Genomic DNA, 5,542 nt, shown 5'->3' with positions numbered 1-5,542 from the left:
CAAGATCCCTCGAGAGAACTATTGATTGATCCGCTCAGGCAAATCATCCTTTCTTAGTGCTTTCCCTTTCCTCATGTTCTAAACGGGTGTGTCGTCCGAAGAGGATCCTTGTTCCCAATCTGCTCAGCCTAGCTCCTTTAATGGAGTGTGGAATAGCGCCCGATGGAAGGGGATCGACACATTGGGCCTGTCTCCATACATACTGGTCGGCTTCTTACTCTGTTCCCGAATAAGTACATTATCCGCTCGATCTTCATATCCGACTTGATGACTCATTGCTGAAGTCGCGAGCTCTTATAACTGGCGCTCGACCAGCGCCTGTTGCTGTTGCTCCACCATTTTTGTTGCTTGGGCTTGTATGAGCACATCCAGCTCCTCCTTTGTCAAAGTCATCGTGGTGAGTCGTCCAATATCCTCCATTATCACGTTTCGGATGCAGGTTACGTTCCCACAGACTGCGTCAATATGATCATATCAAAAAATTATGGAGATGGTTGGCTGAGGATGTGGCTGTTGCATTAACTAGATGTTGACCTCGTTCTGCTCTACAAACACAAGAAACGTTAGTGCCGAGCCAGGGAAGGGTCTTCTGTTAGAGTGTATACTAAAAGCGTAGCTTTTGTAAACATTTATTTGTTGAAATAAAAGAATCACATTGGTCATGCATTTATTTGTTAAATGTAATTATTCAATTAATTTATATAGTAGATAACATGGAGTGTGGTGTTACACTCAGAAGATCATGTTGTTGGTTCTCTATAAATTATAAACAGTTGCTCATGACTAAGATGGAAATGAACAAACCATCAGAATAGTTGTAGTGTAATTAAGTATTAGTTTATCTTGACTAATAAATTACACTGATACACTTTAAGTGTATTGAGTAGGATCATTTAGGTATGTTCTTTTTGTACTGACTTGGTAAAAGAACTAGACCTTAGTTATTATGGAAGTGTGTGCTCTTAATCCTAATATAATAACAAGCACATATATTTAATATTTATTTCTTTGACTTATCAAAGGGTGAGGTTTAGCTCGATAAATTAATATGCCCGATAAGTTGGGAAATGATATTACTTATAATGTGTATTGTTGATTATAGAAGGAATCTGTGTCCTAGTTATCTAGGTTGAGAATGTCCCCAAGAGGAGCTCATAAGGATTGTCATGTTAAACCCTGCAGGTGGACCTAGTCCGACATGACAATAAAGTTGAGTGGTACTACTCTTGGAGCTAGATATTAATTAAGTGAGTTGTCAGTAACTTACTTAATTAGTGGACATTCGTATTCTTAAACACAGGGAGACTAACACACTCATGATAAGAAGGAGCCCATAATGTAATTTGGGATTGGTGCGGTAGTGCGGTAATAACTCTCTAGTGGAATGAGTTATTATCGATGAACTTGAGTTGTGTGTTTAGGACGAGCACGGGATACTCAAGCTCATCGGAAGGCCAAAATCAATTTCTCCTCTAGGTCCCTATCGTAGCCTCATTATAGCCTCAAGTCCATCCAAATGTAAGGCTCTTCTTGGTGTCCAAGACGGGGGCCGGACCATTGCTTGGTGACCAAGCAATGGCCGACCACATCCTCTTATAGGGGCCGGCCCTATAGCTTGGTGACCAAGCTTGTAGGGGTCGGCCAAGATTAATTCAAATAGGAGAGGTGTTTTAAATTTTTAAAATCTTCTCTTTGTAGAAAACTATAAGTTTTAAAAGAGAAATTTTAATTTTTAAAAACTTTCCTTATTTGAATTGGGCCACATGTTTTAATAGAGAGTTTTAAAAGTTTTAAAACTTTCCTTTTTTAACCATCCTCATGGTTTAAGAAAAAAAAAGAGAGATAAGTTTTAAAATTAAAATTTTCTATCATCAAGTTAAAAAAGAAAATTTTATAAGAGAGTTTTTAAATTTAAAACATGGTTTTAATTTTTAGAAACTTTTCTTTTTTAACTCCTTCTTTAGGAAAGAGAGCTTATAAAATTTTATAAGAGTTTTTTTTATAAAATTTTATAAAAAAAAATATTATTCATTTCCTAAATATGGTGGCCGGCCACCTTGCTTGGTGCCCAAGCAAGGGGCCGGTCAAGCTTAATCCTAAACCAAATAGGATTGATCTCAACCATTGATTGATGATTGATTCAATCAAGAGGAAAGAAAAGAAAAAATTAAAAGGAAAAAGGAAAAACTCTTGGATGATTTTATTTTTGTAAAAGGTTTTTCCTTATTTGCCTTGGGCAAGTAATATAAAAGAAGGGGTGAGGGGGGTTTCATGAGACACAACTCTTATTCTTTTGCTTGGGTGATCTCTTGGTGGTCGACCCTCTCCTTTCTCCCTTTCCCTTTGCTCTCTTCTCCTTGGTGGTGGTGGTGGCTGAATTCTAGAGGAAGAAGAAGAACTCTTTTGGGTGGTGTTCATCTTGGAGGATCGTCGCCCACACGATGTCCAAGGCGAGGCGAGGAATACGGCAGAAGATCTCGAGGTCATTAGCTTACAAATAGAAGGTATAACTAGTAGTTTTCTTCCGCATCATACTAGTTATTTTCTTTGTAAGAATTCTAAATACAAGAGGCAATTAGATCTAGTTTATCGAATTTATTTTTCAATTTTGTGTTTTCTTCTTTTTCAAATTTGTGATTCGATTGTTCTTTTCGGTTAACCTAGAGTTATTTAAGGAAATAAATATTAGCTTTCCTTAAAAGGCTTTGCCTAGGCGGTGGTGGTCGCTCCCATATCCAAGAAGGTCATGTGCCTCACCATGCAGTCCTGAAAGCCAATTTTGGAAATTAATATTTATGGAATTAATAATCTAGATAGATTTGAATCAATAGTGTTAAGTTCCGCTTGCGATTCAAATCTAAACCATTAAGAATAGATAAGTTAAATTTGGAATCAATGATGTTAAGTTCCGTCTGCGATTCCTAATTTAACTTCTAAATAACACAATAGGTTATTTAAGAAAAGGTTTGACACTTGTACAAAAAATTTTGTACAGTGGAACCGGTAGGTTTTCCTAGGATTAACCAACATCTCTGACGTTGGCCCTCCAACGCTCAAGTCAGTGACCAGAAAAAAGAAAAGAATGAGCAACAGTGGACACAGACGTGAACAGTAAACAATATATACCCCGCCGATGTATGGACCCCCTTTATATAATACCCTGATGGGCGACATGCATACTTCTCGAAACGTGGGCACATTCTCCAATTGCGCTGGGCACATTCTCCAATTTGTCAAGAAAGTGCATCTGACATCATACTTTAACAGGGTACGCATATCCCTGACAAGACAGTAGAAGTTTCCGTCGTACGATCCGCCCATAAACCATGTCCTGTGTTAGCAACACTATCTCCCAGCATTGAGAGATATGACAATGATCCCACTGTTTGGCCGAGCGGGGTAGTCGCTCAGCGGGGACTCCTCCACTCGGTCGGCCTTGGCTGTTCTTCCTTGTGGTGATTGGGTATAATAGCTTGTCTCCTTCCGCTGGGACAAGCACTTCGGTGACCTTAGCATTCTGTCGATCCGCACTGAGCATCTAGCGATCTTGCCTATTGTTTCGAGCTGGATAGGGGTTGGCTCGAACAAGCCTCTTGCCGATCGGACACTGTCCACACCGATTGGCCATCGTAGTCGACCTCCACTCGGCCATCATAGGTGAGCCCTTTGACATTTTGACGTTGACCGCCTTGACTTTAATCTCCACATTGGATGCTATCTCTGTCCTTTGACTCGTAGTTAATGGGCCTCCTTTATCACCATATTAGTGTTCAAATCAAAAGATTCCATAACTTCTACTATGTTAACTATTTTGTTGACCTTGATCATCTTATAAAATAAACTAACGAAATATTCTTAAGATTTAATGTGATTACTTTTATATATATATATATATATATAATCTTAAACCTTAAATACATATAATATAATCCGTAAGTATCTTAAATTTTTGAATCTGAAATACTATAAATAAAGAGGAAAGTATGAACCGTAGAGGGCAAATCTTATTGAGTCAAACCCGTTATAACCTAACTCTTAAATCTTAAAATTTTAAACCATAAATACATATAATATACTTCAAAATAAAAAAAATAAAAAAATAAAAAAAATAAATTTAGGTGCCTGGATTCATTCTCAGCGCCTAGATCATGTCACCAACGGATATCTAGCTCAATTTTAGGCGTCCCAAGTATGATCCCGATGGTTCCGCATGCATAGATTCACAACATATCAAAATATATATGATAATTTTTTTCATTTTTTTAAACTCCCTTGTATCAATAAAATTTTGTAAAAACAAAATTTAGTTATGTACGGGGTGCATGGGATCAGGAGAGTGAAGAGAGGATTAAAAAGATTTGATTTTGAATTGATAAAATCTATACGATCCGACCAATTTAATGACCCCAAATTAATTTCAATTTTAAAACGGTAATTTATCAAAGGATGCATGTAGAGATCTAAATTTACCAAAAGACATACGCTACTTTGATATTTACCAAAGAACATACTTTTTTAAGTGCATTTCCTATTTTACCCTCATGACAATTTGATTTTTTCTACGATTTTTCTTTTCTCCATTGTATTTCTCTCTATTCTCTCTCTTCTCTTTTTTTTATTGACATGCAGAATATATGAATAACATTAGTCAATTTTTAATAATATTTTAATACATTTGAAGAAGCAAAAATAAACAATGAATAGCATATTTGAACTCCTTGAAATTTCAAAAATCTACTAGAACTAAAATGAGTGCAATCGGAGCTCTTTATGTCGATCAGTGAGTTTCGGTCAAAATCCACTGATGGACCTAGAGAGCTCCGATTACACCCATTTCAGTTTTTATGGATTTCTGAAAAATTATAAGGCGTTCAAATATGATGTTCATTATTTATTTTGGCTTTTCATAGATGTTAATATGTAAAATGAAAGATTCGTCAAAAACGTCCACGTTGGGCCTGATATGAGTCCATATAAACCCCAACGTGAGTTTTTTTGCCGATTCTTTGATTTTATATATTAATAACTATTAAAAGCTGAAATAAATAATGGACACCATATTTGAACTCCTTGCAACATCAGAAATCCATAGGAACTGAAATGGGTGCAATCGGAGCTTTCTAGGTCCATTAGTGGGTTTCGGTCAAAGTCCACTGATGGACCTAGAGAGCTCTGCCCATTTTAGTTCCTATGGATTTCTGATGTTGTAAGGAGTTCAAATATGCTGTCCATTATTTAGTTCGGCTTTTAATAGATATTAATATATAAAATCAAATAATCGACAAAAAAGCTTACGTTGGGCCTAATATGGACTAATATCAGGTCCAACGTGGGCCTGATATGGAATGATATCAGACTTAACTGGCATATAAACAAAAATTTAGATTCTCTATCAATAAGGATTAATAGCACCTTTAACGACACATAGTTGAGATAAACACTAGCAGTTGTTTTAATACACAAGAAAGGTAAAGGGCTGCTGAATGATTTTGTCATAAAAATATGACAGACTAATGAATAGTTTGTAGGTACTTATTTTTAT

Source organism: Zingiber officinale, chromosome 2A (genome assembly GCF_018446385.1).
Source record: "Zingiber officinale cultivar Zhangliang chromosome 2A, Zo_v1.1, whole genome shotgun sequence".
NCBI lineage: Eukaryota > Viridiplantae > Streptophyta > Magnoliopsida > Zingiberales > Zingiberaceae > Zingiber > Zingiber officinale.
This window is presented reverse-complemented; position numbering follows the sequence as displayed.